At 39.4% G+C, this 16,052-nt stretch overlaps 1 protein-coding gene across 3 annotated transcripts in view; it reads right to left on the reverse strand.

Annotated features, from left to right (window-relative positions):
• The window catches only part of CDH13 (cadherin 13), a 500,702-nt gene that overhangs the window by 332,150 nt on the left and 152,500 nt on the right, over window positions 1-16,052 (reverse strand). The gene's annotated exons all lie outside the window — the stretch shown is intronic.

The following is a 16,052-nucleotide window of genomic DNA, read 5'->3' on the forward strand; positions in this document are numbered from 1 at the left end:
TCTGTTCTGTATTCCCTACCTGCTCCTTGAGTTACTGCTGCAGTAGACTTTTCACTTATCTGTAGGCTCTTGCTATTTTGATGTTACATTTAATTTCTATTGGATCTTTAAAAACTGCATTAGACTTTCAGAAATGCATACAGACAGGGATACAGACTACAGAAGATCAAAGACAATAGAGTTTTACTGAAAAGAAAGCACTTGGCATAATTGTTTAAATTCACTGTACAGACTTTCTGTATTCGGTCATTGTTTTTTTTAAAAAAATAATCACAGATTCTCTCACAGCCTGTCCAATACCTAAGCTTTTCCTGACTGTGTAATATCTATAACTGGTCCTAAAACACAGATAGAATCTCATACTGGATGGCCTAGCAACATTCCTGGGAAGTTACACAAATCCTCTTCAGCAAATTTTGCATCTGTTTCCAGACATACAAACTTGAAGACAGGGCTGCCAGGGGACCTCATGGAGATTCTTTCTCCCTGGGCATTCATTGGGTTTGAATCCCAGAGCAGGACCACCAGTTGCTGGCTGCAGAATTTAAATGCAGCTTCGTTTTATGATGAATATTGATGAGAAAGTTTAAATTAAAAATAAACCAAGAGCAAAAAATCTGAAATGTCAAAAATTCAGAACAACGCAGAGAATGAGACGTGTGACACTATTTGCCAAATCAACAGTGGTGGGTTGACCTTGGGCTGCATCCAGATGCCCACCCAGCCACTCTCTCCCTCCCACACCTCAATAAGACAGGGGGAGAAAACCAGATGAAAAAGTTCATGGGTCAAGATAAAGACAGCAAGATCACTTACCAGTTACTGTCACAGGCCAAACAGACTTGACTTGGGGAAAATTAAGTTAATTGCCAATTAAAATAGATTTGGATGGTGAGAAAGAGCCAAAATTAAAAGCAGACTGTCCCTCCTCACCCCCCACCCCTTTCCCCTAGGCTCAGCTTTTCTCCTTCATTCCCAGCTCCTCTGCCTCCTCTCCCCAAGCAGCACAGAGCGATGGGGAACAGGGGCTTACGGACAGTGCCTAATGGCTGCTCTCTGCAGCTCCTTCCTCCTCACGCTTTTCCCCTGCCCCAGCATGAGTCCCCTCCATGGGCTGCAGCTTCCTTCAGGTCAGACCCACCTGCTCCTGTGTGGGGTCCTCCTGGGGCTGCATGGAGTCCCAGCTCTGGCCCCTGGAGCTCTCCTTCCTTCTCCTCCTCTGCCCCTGAGGCTCACACTGCGCTCTCACACTCTTTTTTCCCTCACTCCCAGGCAGCATTTTGCCCCTTCCTTAAACAGGCTTCCACAGAGGCTCCACCAGCCTCGCTGATGGGCTCAGCTGTGCGCTGTGGTGGGGCAGCTGTGGAACCACCTGGAACCGCCCGGAACCACCTGGAACTGCCCGGAACCGGCTCTGTCCAGCACAGGGCAGCCCGGCCTCCCCTCACAGAGTCCCTGCAGCCCCCGCTGCCAGCACCCACACACGCTGTACGTGGGCAAAGACATTAGCAGCCTGAGGTGGGATTTTAAAAGAATAAAATTATGATCTTGTGAATTTGTGCCTGACTATCCTCTGAGAAGTGTCCAAACTCTATAGTCACCACAGTCTCTTGCACAAAAATTATCCTAGCATCTGAAGGATCTGCTTCTGCACAAGTTTTAGGCTTGCTTACATATTTTTAACTAAAAGCTGCTCCCGTTTCCTCTGCTTTACTTGAGGGCAAGAGAACTATCCTTGGATTCACAGTGGGATAAGAAACCAGAATTGCATCAGCCCATTTGCCATTTCATTGAATTTTGCTGAAAGCAAGAGGGATTATAAATAAAAAAAGAAACAAAAAGCTCTTCTGCTCTTTCCCCTCAGATACTCCAATCCCTCCAGATAAACCTTTCTCGGTCTGTCACGTCGCAGACCCCTGCTTGCAAAGTCTGACACAAAATTTGGAAGCAGTAGCAGTTTAAAATAAACTTCACAGTGCTCAGACCACGCTGGTGGCCGCCTGCCCCAAGACACTGCTCCTCTCCGAGGCCAGGAACCGCTCACAGAAAGGGTCTTGTGCTCACAGGAGGGTTTTGATGGAAGGCTCTCTGTTAGCAAGGCCTCCCTGGTGTAAAACCACCTGTTGCAATTTGTGTTGGTGATACGACAGGCATTTTAACAGATTTACTGCAAACTCCTAAAGCTATCAACCAAAAAAAAAGACAAAATTTCTCTGTCACCACAAGTGTGGGAAGTTGAAATTCGCTTTCCTAATCACTATATAGATTGCAGCCTTCATGAATTGTAAGTAGATTTTATTTTAACTTATTCTTTTCCTCCCTTAAAAAAAACAACTAAAAAACCACACACCAAAAAAACCAATGATACGGGGTCTTCGGAAGGTACCTTGTTATATTGACTAAATATGTGATTCTCAGTCAAAAACTGCTGGTGATCTACTGTCTATTAATAGCTTACAACTGGAAAAATTTGGCATTGCTCTCTGAGAAATTAATTATGTCGGAAGTAAAAAAAAAAAAAAATAGAAAAGCCTAACAAAACTATGATAAAGTAATCACTTAAAAACAAGTGTCAGTTCAGAGCTATAGCATCACCCAGCCAAACACCACAGGTCACATTCCAAGAGAGGCCACACTGTGCTGTGCTTCAAAGAGAGGGGTGACGCTGGCTGGCATACGCTTCTCCCACCTTGCTGCTCAGCTTTCACAAACCTCAAGATTCCTGCATAGCTGCCATCTGTGTGCACTGCAGAACTTCAAAGACCACATGCAGATTTGACACATGGAATCAGGACAAGTACTTGGATCTATATTCTATATTCCCTTGGAGTTATGAATTTGACACTTTTAGACCTTTTATATTTTGCTCATCCATTGACCTTGTTTAATGAAATCCTGCAACTTTTCCCAACAAGGGTAGAAGCAGAGTTGTTGGAAAGTGGGAAACTGTTTTCTTACCATATCTCATCCAAAAGCACTGATGCTTTTAATTCCCAATTCTACCACAGAAACAAGAGTATTCGACGAGGTTAATAGCAAGAAGAGAGAAAGAAAATGAAAAGGCTCTGAGAAGTACTGATATGTAGGAGAGAAATTAGAAGTGGGTGGAAGGAGATGAAGTGATCATAAGGATACAGAACACTGAAGATTATTTGGACCAAGGGCACACAGAGATGAAGCTGAAGCCAACTGTTAAGAGAGTTGAAAGAGAGCTGTAGCCTTAGATAAAATCCCTAGTCTGAAGTTAGGGGCAAATGTGAACTTTATCAGAATGACGATGCCTCCCGGACTGGGATGACCAGGGAACGTCGCACGAGCATGCATTCCATTCCCAGTCATTCTCACCAAGCCCCTCCCTGGGAACGTTTTCTTTCTTAAACTCACGTGGCTTCTAGTGAAAAGCCAACGCAGACACTCAAAATTTACAGCACTAGAGCTGCCTGCACCAGGCTCCAGTAGCAGCCACACAGCCTACGGAGCTGGCCCTGCACTGACCACGCTTTCCTGCCCTGCCAGGCACTCAGGAGTGATGTGAGGAGTTTCAGCAGCTTACTCAGATTTTCCACCTGTGGCTCTACATCTGTCTCTTAAACACACCTACATATTTCTGATGCTCTAACAAAGCATAGCCTATTAAATATAGGGCAAATAGGATTCTTGGTTCTTATTCTCTGGTGAAGAAAACTTACTTTGTACACAAAGTCTGTCTACAAGTCTCTATGTAAAAGCTATAAATAGTGATTAATTACTCATGTCCTCCAAGTACTAACCAGTATAACAAGATGCTAGACACAGTTTTGTAGATATCAGTTGTGAGAAGGTTCAGACAGATACTAAAGAAAGCTTTCCAGCTAACCATTAAAAGAGGGTGCTGAGGACATGCTGAATATCTACCATTGCAGGGTTTTCACATGAGGTTAATCAAATACCAGCTTAATCCAAAATCACTCAAGACCAATCCTGCTTCAAACCAAGAGGATAGACTAAGTGGCAGCTTTAAGTCTTTTCCACACAGGAAAGTCCTAGATTCAATTAATTTTCCTATCATTTTAGGTCTACATTAGGCCTATATACATGAGGTTCATTCAAGAAAAGAAAAACTACAAAAATGCAGTGAGCTAACCAGTGTGTCTCAGCACACAGTTTATTCATCTAGCTGAGTCCTGGACACTGAACTCTTTCCTAAGACTGAAGGAAATCTGGGCACGGGACTGATAACTTCTGAATACGAGATGAACGAGCACAGGCAAGAAAAAACAGCTCAGTTCCACTGAGAAGTTATCTAAATGATCAAAAGTGCCAGGTTTCAGGAAGAAGGTATGGATATCTTTTCAGAAATAACAAATCCCATTACAGAGACTTCTTCCAATAAGATTTTTTTGATTTAGTATTTAAACACTCCCCAGATACCAAAGACATAAAACTAGTTATCAAAAAACCTATGTCGGTTGGATGTATAGTGCATGCTCTAAGGAGTCTGCCAAGGTTCATGGAGAGAAAGAGACCAAACCGTCTGGCAGTCTGCCTTAAAATGGATGAAAAGGTAGTCTCCCAATATATAACACTTTGCTGCTTGGCAACCACGATGACGTAAGCTCCTTATGATGTACGATGATGATATTTATAATGTACATGCATTTGTCACAGAGATGAGGTGTGAGGAAAGTCATGAGATGGATAACTGACATTATTCGTGCTACCCAGCTGCGCTGTAACAGATTGGACAAATAGCAGCCTGATGAGAGTGGCCACACGCACTAAAACCTCCCACGTCCTCCTGCACACTCACGTTGTGTTAGCGCTTAAGGTGTTTTACTAGATTGTAAGCTCTTCAGAGCAAAGACCTCTTGTTCACTCTGTGTCTGCACAGCACTTGCAACAAAATGATACATGTTTGGTGCTCAAGGCCTACAGAAGTGCAAAAAATTAATAATAGCTGCTTAGCTATAGCCCTAAAGTTTTGGTAATGCTACATCAGACATGACTAGTGATTATGTCTCATTGTTAAGAACTCAATGGGCAATTAAACAATGATCTAATATTTATTTACATGAAGGCGGAGTTCTTCATTTAGTGATGCATATATGACTCTTTTGATGTTCCTAGTCATGCTCCAGCTGCCAAATGAACATCTTTATTGTGCTTAATATGCCATATGGTATGAGACAGTCTCCAAAACTCCATGCAAGCAAAATGAAAATACTGCCAAGCATCTCCCAATGAAAAACAACATGCGTGTCACTCATCGCCCTCTGTTCATTTCTCAGCCTCCTGTATTAGACTTTTACTCCTTTCTGTAAGAAAGCTCATTCACATGTGAATTGTACAGAATATTTTTGTCCACCAAGCACTATTCATTATTAGTAATACCTGAATGCATCCCAAGGCTTTAATCTCTGACTTTGAGCTTATTGTCATCAAAGGACCTGTTGGAAAAAGGATTCTTGTGCAAGATCCCAAGACCATTACCATAACGATGGGAAACTGAAGTTGCAATTGGAAATATTACCCTTTATAGATCTCAGCAACAAATCTCAGATTCCTGGGATTCATCATTTCAGTGCATCCCATCCTCACTGTTATGATATGCCACATATGTGAGGTTTCTGTACAACTGTGATATTTATGATAATGAACCACAGATTTTTAAAGAATACCATTTTAAAACATTGAAAGGTTAGCAGTTGGATTTCTTGTAAACTATATAAAAAGAAAACAAGCTGAAATAGATTTCTTATATTCAAAAGCATATATTAGGCTAATACATTCCTCTTCTGAAGTAATTTTTTTCTGAGTTTATTTCTCAGCAGTTTGATTTGTTTTGAACAGAAATACAGAATCCATAATTTTCTCTCTGATGAAATCTCTACAGAGGTATTCTGAATAATTAAATATACGTATTTATCTATAAACACACAAAAACTTACTTTATATGTCTCTATGTACAGGTATTCATATTTTTATGTTAGCTAATGATAGCTAGCAACAAAATGGCTCCTCTGTGAGGAAATTGTACATTGAAAATACACACCAAACACAGACTTAATTACTCTATCAATGAAGGTTAGGATCCTTTTTGTAAATACAACCTAGCCTTGTTCATATCAGTGGGAATTACAGCATCAAGTGAATATTATCCCATGTATTTTTTCTTATCCCTTTTAACAAGTAACTTTAGATCATATTGAAACCACAAGTTGGAAGCTGTACCTGTAAGAGGTCTAGAGATGCAAGAAAAGTACACTACAGCTGCACAAAGGCAACTCAAGTTTCCAGCCTAGCAGGGATCCCTCAGCTCTGCTAAGAAGTCCTCCCTGCTCAATGATATTAGCAAAACCAGAAGTTAGACAGAAACTGGCAAAGCTCAGCTTCATTAACTACAAAGAGAGAAAAATGATGTGTGAAGCAAATGGAAATGCTTCCAAATGCTGCTCTTGTATATAAAAATTCATAAAGTACCATGACCTAGCAAAGCTCTTGTTAGCAATAAACATTGACGCTGACTGAAAACAGCAGGCAAGTAACTAAGAAGATGGTAACAGGCCACCACGTGACAGCGTTTGTTGCACTGTTGAACGCCTGACTCTGGTACAGGGTGTCACACAGCAGCCGAACACAAACTGATAGAAATGCAAAGTGTTATGAGTCTTCAAGAGATGAATTATCCTGTCAATGTGGAGAGGATGAAATCTACCTGGAACCAACACATCTGGACAACCTAAATCCATCCAAGAACAAAAGAGGAAACTGTTACAACAGCTAATGACAAAGGCAGCTGAGAAACAAAAGAAATCCTGCCAACAATATTGTCAATTAGGAGAAACAGCTTCTCTCCCTTCCTTTGAGATGCCTTCAAAATCATCTCTGGAACATGGGTTCTGGCAGGGAGCACACAGCGTGTTTATTTCTGCTGTTTTTCTGTAATACCTGAACAGCAGAAGCAAAAAGAATAGAAAGAGAACAATGCTGCCCTGTGACACTTTTGGGGCAGACTGACGTCCAGACAAGCCACTTTCAACAGTTTAGTCAGACAGGTTGTTCCTTAAGATATGAGGTTATCATTATTTCATATCTAAAAGTGCTCGGGAAATAGTGGATTTGAGGCTTAGAAAAGCTACAAGCATGACTAAAATATTTCTTTTAAAAAAAATCTTACTGAACATTTAAGAAAATGAACAAAATTAGTTTTATTAAAATCTTTTTGAAGGTTTTTTAAACAGTTTAATGCTAAATTCTAGCTCTGCAGCAGAATTGCTACAGAACATTTTTTTAAAAAAATCCAACATGCAATACTAGATTATTATCTCCCACTACATGCTTGTGATTCTTTTGTATCGATATAAATGCCCTTGAAGTAAATTATAATGGTGACTTATTTAGCATCCAGATAGTCAAAAACTGAGGAAAGACGAACAACAGTAAACGTTCATCAACATATAACAAGAATTGCTTAATACAAACAAATACGTATCTATATTTGACTTCTTTGGAAGAACAAATACTAAACAACAGACTTTATCCTTGCACACACTTGTAACATCTACAAAAACAAACTGATGACCTAAACTGGCAAACATCCCCATGCAATTTGCGTGTGTTGACCAGTTTTGTGCATAGCCCTGTTAAGATGCAAAAATTAGACCAACAGTTCATCCAGCGGACACTAGAGTGTACATATCTGCCCTTCAGAAAATACCCTTTCCACAGTGTAATTAGTACCTATTAATAGTCACAAGGGTTTTTTTCTGTGTTCTCAAAATGCATAGCAAGAATATATCACAGATAGGTGATAAGCTTCCCATAGATCAAGAAAGATGAGGGATTTCACCCAGAAACCAACTGCAGCCAACAAAAGATGCGACATTTTCACTGGAAGAATATTAGTCCCTCTCCCACGTTACCTGGCTACCACCAACAGTCCTAGCAGAGCTGGAAAAACTGGTAACAATTTGAAATTCTGTAGCGCAGTTCACCTGAGCCACAAGTGACACTAGACTGAAGGCTCCCTCTGTGTAATGGGTATGATGTGTGATTCCAGAACGAGTGACTCCCTTCCCACTGAAGAGCCACGTTAGCGATGCTCTGCTCTGTCTCTCTCCTCACCTTTCTGCTATGCCTAACACCTGTACTTGGCATCTTTTCACATCTCACCAAGCTCTGCCTCTCTTCTCCTAGCACATCACAACACCACTTGGCTAGATATGAGTATAGCATCAGGTACACTGAGCTAGAGATGAACAACCCTGCCCTAAAACCAGAAGCATCACAACTTGTATCAGCCCAGCACTGAAGCAAACTGTATTAGCCCTGCAGCACTGGGGTTGCTGTTTGGGATTCCAGCGAATATTTTCACAGAGCACAATGTACTATGTAAGCAAAATAGCTCTGTCAGCACCAAACTCAGGGATTCTCGTCTTTTTCAGCACAGATATGTTGCTGCTGCTCCTTGCCTTTTCCCACCATGCTCCCTCTTTCCTTTCTCCTAGAAAGAAAGATCCCTCAATTCCTCGTCTTGTTCAGCAAATTTATTTTACCAACAGTGCTCTATCAGCAGCCTCTGGCTGCTTGAAATTACAGGAAAATACAAACACTACAATCAAAACTGAAGGCATTCCCCCTGCCCCGCAGACTTCACCAGCTCACATTACATGATACCTTCACACATCCTTTTGCTGCCTGTTGTCTCATTTAGGGCAAAAGTCTGATCAAGTGGAAGGAGTTGTAATGAGTTGTTCTCAGCTGGAAGTTATCTCCTCTTATTCATTACGATGTAGACACATTATTGACTGATCTCCTGGGTCAGCGGCTGCATTATAAGGCATGGTGATATTATAGCTTCTGCTCAAAAACCCTAGAGAAAAATTACTATTTCAACAAAAATGTGATATCAGTGAGTGTGTCTGAAGAAAAATATAAAAATCAAAACTTTAGATGTTATATCACAGTCATCGATCTGAGCACAACACAGTTCAGTTTAAATGGAGCTGTTGTCTCACTGAGAATGCAGAGGACACTTAAACCGATACTACATTTGTGGAGCTACGGTCTCAAAGGAACTGTCACATCTGTGGAGGAACATGACATTTCACTACTAACACTGCATTGATTCTGAACAGTCCAAATGACCCCAAACCCAGGAGCAAAATTTAGAAAATACTCCTTTTAACTTTGTTAGTTTCAGTGAAGGGGCTTCCCACTGCATTGCAAATGATCGCTATTATTCCATTTTAGCAGATTTACATAACATTTTGCTAAGAACCCCAGGAGAACACAAGATGAAATTAACTTTAGATTCTTACAAAATCTTCACTGGCTGAGCCCGAGACACAAGCAGACAGAATCGACATTCAAATATTTTCAATATGTTGTGGCTCTGCAAATTGAGAAGTTTGTCGATGTGAAATTAATTGTGTCCTATAGTGGAGGAAGATGGGACAGAAGTCGGAGTTTGTACAAGAATTCCCAGTGGGATATAATGGCTAAATTCCTTTGAGTGCTGGCTGAATAAAGCATCAAGAAACAGTAGACTACTGACCATGAATTTTCTTGGCTTCTGCACAAGTACACATCTGATCTTTGAGCAGTCACCCCAAGTGCCACCCAACCCAAATTTCCTGATATATGTAAGTTATCGAAAACTAATCAGTTGAGGTTGCATTCAACAGAAGAAACAGTGTCCCAGGAGATTTAACTATGTAAATAAATTGCTGCCAGCAGATGTCAAAATGTAACAACAAGCAATCACTCACAGGAAATAGCTACAGTGCAACCAGCACAGAAAGTACCTTATTTACACCAGTATGTTTTTAAAATGTCTCCAAAGCCACAAATTTATTTAGTAAGGGTTTTCAGTTAACTAGACAATTAGCCGCAGGTCATGGGGATTTTTTTCCTCTCAAGTTCACAATTAAAACTGTTTGTCTTCAAGGTCGGTTTCTTATAATTACAGTGATCTGTCATTTCTTAATGTGATCTGTCATAACTTCTTGTTTCCCCTCTTTTTTTTATTTTTTTATTTTTTTATGGCACAAGCTTCTGTCAACATTCAACTAAGACCAGTTTACTGAGAGTCTTAATTTAATTGAAATTATTATATACTATTAGATGAACAGAAGATTCACTAAATTATGCACACATTTACATTTGCCTGAAGTTTTAGCCACTAGTGAGAAGGCTTACTAAATGACTGCTCACTGGAGGAATGGATGCTTTGTCCGCTCCTTCAGTGGGAAGTAGAAATAACTCAGTTATTTGAGGGTGGAAGAAGAAATTACTATTCTAAAACCCATCTTTTGTCCTATACCAAATCCATGGCAGCCACTTGCACTTGCTTTTTTCAGAGATGGGAGAAAAAAATATTGCTTGATATGTCTCTCTTGGTCTTGTAGTACATTGAGACAAGAAATCAAAGTACGGGAGCTTTTCATTAAATAAGCTACCAATACAAAGTGCTTTTTATACATTACTCACAGATACTGTGCAGAGGCAATATTGCCTCCATCTTCTCAATCTTGAGTCTTGGTTTCACCTTCTGTGTGAAATTACAACTAATCTGTAATTCAACAGTGAGTTGCATAGACTGCTTCCTAACCTCAACACTCGGATAACAAGCAAAACTATTGATCAGTACATACTAGGAAATGTTAAAAAAAATAAATACATGGACATCTACATACAGCTGCCCTTCTTCTGGAACCATAATGATAAAAAGTTTTTCCTGATGTACAATAATTGTTTTCTTAAAAGGCATCCCCAGGAATAAAAGCTTTCAGCTTCTGCCATGTGCAACTAATTTCCAAATGGCACTCAGTGGTAGGAGTTTGTTTCAGAAATAGAGAATGACACATCATTTACAAGACATAAAAGGAAATGAGAGTGAGTAATAAATCCACTGTGCAATATTTTCCTTTCAAAATGGATACTGTAGGTTGCTGGCCTATTTTCCCAGCTGCTGAATGAGTAATGCCATGCCTGAAAATCTGCTCAAACCATTTATTCAGTGGATTGTTCAACTTTCCCAGTGAAAGACTGAAACAAAAGTTCCTCCTGTTTCCAGGGGAAATCTTTTGCCTTCTCATCTTCTCCATCAATGAACCTGACAGAGAAATAACTATTTCTCTTAGTGCTTTTTACCAAGTTCTCTCAAGAGAGTTCCGTCAACCTTTTTTTTAAGAGTCACCAGTAGAAAGTTGATTTTTCCAGACATATCCAATAAATGCACAAACAACAGACCTATACTCCTTTCCAATACTCAGTCTAAAAATTGTGTTAATAAAATATAGCCCTTGGACGCAGTTTATGGATAGCTTTTCAGAATACCTCCAAAAATCTAAATTGTGTTTAAATTTGCAAAATTAGTTGGTAGTTAAGCTTTTGTTTTACTCAAGTATCAAGCCAATTCCAACACATAGATCATTCTATAAACCATGCAAAAATCAACTGCTTAATTGCAGCCTACTAAAGTACAAAACTTCTGAGATTAACAAGGAAAGCCGCCTCTCAAAACTCTGCTGGATTTTAAACTTGCTGAACTTGTCATCTCTTTCAAACAATATCAGCGCTTGACTAACAGTTACAGAACCAAATAACCTTGGTTTAAATTTTGACTCGCACACTAAGATCAGACAAGTAGCACTGCTGAGAACAATGTAATTAAAATTGCACCATGTAATCTTACTCTGCACAGTCATTCCCAGAACAGTTTCTATTCACATCAAACACAGGCTTTTATATTTTAAAGAAAGACAGGCTTTGGCATCTTCCACAAAAGAACTGACCTGAGGGAAAGTATGTTCTGTCAGTCAGGATCATTTATAAGCAACCTGAAATTTGTTTACATAGATAAACCAAGGAAAGAACATCAGGCTACTGAAGTTTCTACCTCTTTTTAATAACTAAGAAACAATTTTTAAGAAAAAGTAACATATACAGCCCAATAGCGATTATTTGATGAGCCAAGTGATGCTACTATTCACATTAGCTACTTAAACGGGTAGCACATTGCTATGCATGCTCAGATTTAAACAAGTAGCATTGCACCCAAAGCAAATGACAACAAAAAGTTGTGTCAATTCATTAACAGAATCTACTTTTCAAATACATGCTATGGCTGGTGCTATTGGGCTGATGGCTGATTGCTGGTTTCCAAAGGTGGATCGATGCAGTGTTTGATTCCAAGCCTTTTTGTCAGCTTCAGGAATATGGATCGGGCCAATACCTGACAGTTTCTGCAGTGAACTGTGACCAGTGAATAGAATTTTACCTTATATTAAACTCCATAGTCAACAAAAGGGTGCAATGAAAAAAGCTATCTGAGCAACATCCAAGATAAGAACACCCACAATGGGGACTGTTCTTAGAAACAAGCATTACACAAAAAATGAAAACAGAACATCTCTAGTGTGGAGATTAAGGACGCCAGAATACCCCTAGTGAATAATATTTCTTTGAAGTAATATAGTTTTATATTATTTCTTATATTTCTTATTAACGTCATTTATTTTCATATGGTGATCACACTGGAGACAGATCAGACAAGATGCTGGCCTACCACTCAGTAATATCAATACTGACTTGGCAATCAATCTATAACTAAAGTGTTATTACCAAGTACTCTCTTAGATTTAATAAATTACAGTTATGCCTAAAACTACCTGAATTACATGTACCATCAGTTGCCAGCAAAACAACATCCACTCATTTATTTTTTAAAATCTAACATTTACTTTTATTTTTCCAAGTCAAATAGATGAAAAAAACATGATTTCTCATCTTTCCTTCTCTTTCCTTAGGCTTGCCATAGGTACCATTAATTGCAGATGCTCCAGTGACTGCACTGAGGATTAGCAATATAGATTTCCTACACTATCACCTGACTTTGCAGTATCAGAATGCAGAAACCTTAGCATATCCGTTTGAATAACTGTCTCTTTTCTTTCACATTAGAAGAACTGTAATGATTACAATGCTTATGAAGTTTAAAGAGGTAAGATAATAATCAGTCAATCTTTACTTTGCTTCTGGTTATAGACACATTTAAAAAAAAAAAAAAAGCCCAACACTAAATCCATGCATTTGACCAGCTCACGTCCCCTTCCAAAGCATTAGGCTCTTGTGACAAAGCCCCATCCTTCTGTGCGCTGATATACCTCATTTGTGTTGCACTTTGCTAATGGCTACAATCACGACAAACTGAGATTGCATTTGGTAAACGTGATTTGCCAAAAGTTTTCAAGTGACACAATGTTATATATTTATCCACATGGCTGCTCAGCAACTTTGTAGTAGTTCTATCCAGGAATTGAGGCATAAATAACTAGTTATGCTATATCAGAGAGTACATATGAGACAGTTACAGATTTAGGGACAGAAAGGTTATCAGAATTCATCACCTCGCAACAAATATAATATTGTTAGCTCCCCTGTCTAGCAAGCATCTAGCAAGAAATATATTATAAACTCTGCTAACTAGCAAGTTAACTTGGTAGTTTGAAGTTTAAATGAACTCTACAGCTAATTAAACTTAGTTCAGTGCTTCTGTAGGCTGTATGTTTGCATTTTAACACATGCTTTATTCTGGAATAAACAGTTGCCATTCACTCATCAACAGATGGGTCACATTCAAAAGCTGTCAGATTCCGAGGAAATGAGAATATAGAAATGCCATACACTTTCTTATGGTTCCCAAGAAAACAAGAATGATTACGTAATGCATGTAAATACAATGCACAGAAACAATGCTGAGAACACGCTGAGTGCCCTGCAGACTCCAAGAATAGGATCAAACTGTAGTGTCAACATGGTTTCCCCAATGCCACTTTGGTGATGATTCCAGTACAAAAGATTGGTTTTACAACTCCACACTTGTCTTAAACATTTCAAAGTGATGGATGTAATTATTCACTAGAATCATTTAACAATAGACTAGAACTTGCATCAATTAATATTAATGAAAAATAAAATTAGCTTTCAAGTACCAAAGGCTTTGTGTATTCAGCCTGCTAGACAATTTCCACTCCCCCCCTCCCCTTCTCTCTCCCCTCACTGTTTTGCATAAATACTCTATTATTATAAACTCCCACTGTCTTGAAACTGAGGAGACATTATTGTATAGGCAATGCCTGCTATTGTATTTCAATGTAGAGTGATATAGGTGCAGCGTTACCATCATACTTTAAAGTTGTTCATCTCATATTATTTTAAGAAAGCAAATTCTTAGTCACCATCTCATGAGATATTTGTCTTGCAAACCTCTTTATTAAAATTTCCTTGCAAAGCTGAAGGCTAAACAAAACCAGATTTCATTACAACCCTGATAGATGTCCATTAATGTTTTGAAGTTCTGCCTCAGACAAGTCTAGAACGAGTACATTCTTCACCATGGAAGCTTTCACAGATGACAAAGTCACAGAGAACTAGACCCTGAACTGGCATAAACACAGCCTTACTATCCATTTCCTACGCATAGAGCAGTTATGTTAGATGTATCGCAATCCCAACACATGAGAACATTTGCTTGCACAAGGAACCAGAACCCAGCAGTCCTGGCTTAGTGAAATTTGGTTACCTGGCCAATCACGACAAGCAATCAAGAAATAAAATATAGACTCTTTATGTTCACCCACATCGTTGCCTGTCTTTGCAGACCAAGCCTTTACACTACTTGTATACTCAGTCTCAAAGCTACTCCACGTGGCTTACACTTTGAAAGCACATGACTGAACAAGCACCAAGGATGAATGTGCTCAGTTCTTCAAGGAAGAGTCTCTCTCACAGTGATCTACAACTTACACGTCTACCTTCCATCAGTCCTTCTGCTGACACTGCCTTTCCACAGAAGGCTCCTATACAGTAATGGACAATAAATTGTACTGTTCAACTTAGCTACCTTTCCAGAGTTATTTCCCAATTCTGTGTTCCTCCTCCAGCTTTCCAAACTACCAGAGGAGTAAACGCTATTTTACTACTACATTCACTTGCTCTTCCAGGAGGAGACTCTGCATTTCTCTCTCCTTTTTGTTTAAACTATCTAGAATACCTTCCTTCATAGTTGTGGAAAACAAACCAACTTTTATCCTGACTTAACATATTGGGATTTCCAGGTTCTGTAACTGTAAATTGTTCGTTTGAGGTCATGCAACCATTCGGTTCCAGAGCCAGTGCAAGAACTCAGGCTGGCTCTCTCCACTGCAGGAACCTGCCAACCGGCTATAGGTCTGCAGGGCACCACTCACATATAATGCTCTGAAATTAGCACACTACGTGAAATTGTATGTACCCCAGAAGAACAGCAGGCCTTTTGACACAAGCATCAACACTTGCTTGGGAAGAAATCCAGAACTGCAAGGATAGTTGATCTGCGCTCGTAAAATAGGCTCAGAAAGTTAACTACCCCCTGAAAGCACCATTTGACAATAGACAACGTTACAAAGACTGTCACTCAGAAACTGCAAAGCTTTTCGTAGGCAGAGGCACGTTAAATTTATTTCATTGTCTCCTTGTACAGAAGCCGTCAGTTCTTTATTTGCACTGAAATGGGTTTTGGCTACTAGTACTGAAAATTCATTTGTTCAAAATGCATACTGTGACCTACAGAAATCAGGCACAGCCACAGAAACTACCTGAAAAAGTTCAACTCAAGGGCAAGCACATATATAAAGTGTTGAATGTGTTAGACAGGTATGCTCAAATTGGTATCTAGGATTAAATAAGGATATTTAAAATTCAGTAGTACCAACATGAGCATCCAAATGTTGAATATGGACAGTAACTAGACACTAATATTTGGAAACTCAACCACCTAGTGCATTTAATTGTTATTAGGAATGGAATAAAATGCACCAAAGAAGCTTCAAATATCACAGCTCTATTCCCATTCCCAGTTAGATATTACTCATACACCATGGACCAGCCTCTTAACAGACAGACATCAGTTCTTCTCCAGTTAGTACAAGTGACACAACATGGAATAACATCAGTGGGAAAAAAAAGTCCAGAACCGGCGATAAGATTCCATAATGTTACACAACATTATGGTTAAGACACAAATGGAA

Source organism: Grus americana, chromosome 13, assembly GCF_028858705.1.
Source record: "Grus americana isolate bGruAme1 chromosome 13, bGruAme1.mat, whole genome shotgun sequence".
NCBI lineage: Eukaryota > Metazoa > Chordata > Aves > Gruiformes > Gruidae > Grus > Grus americana.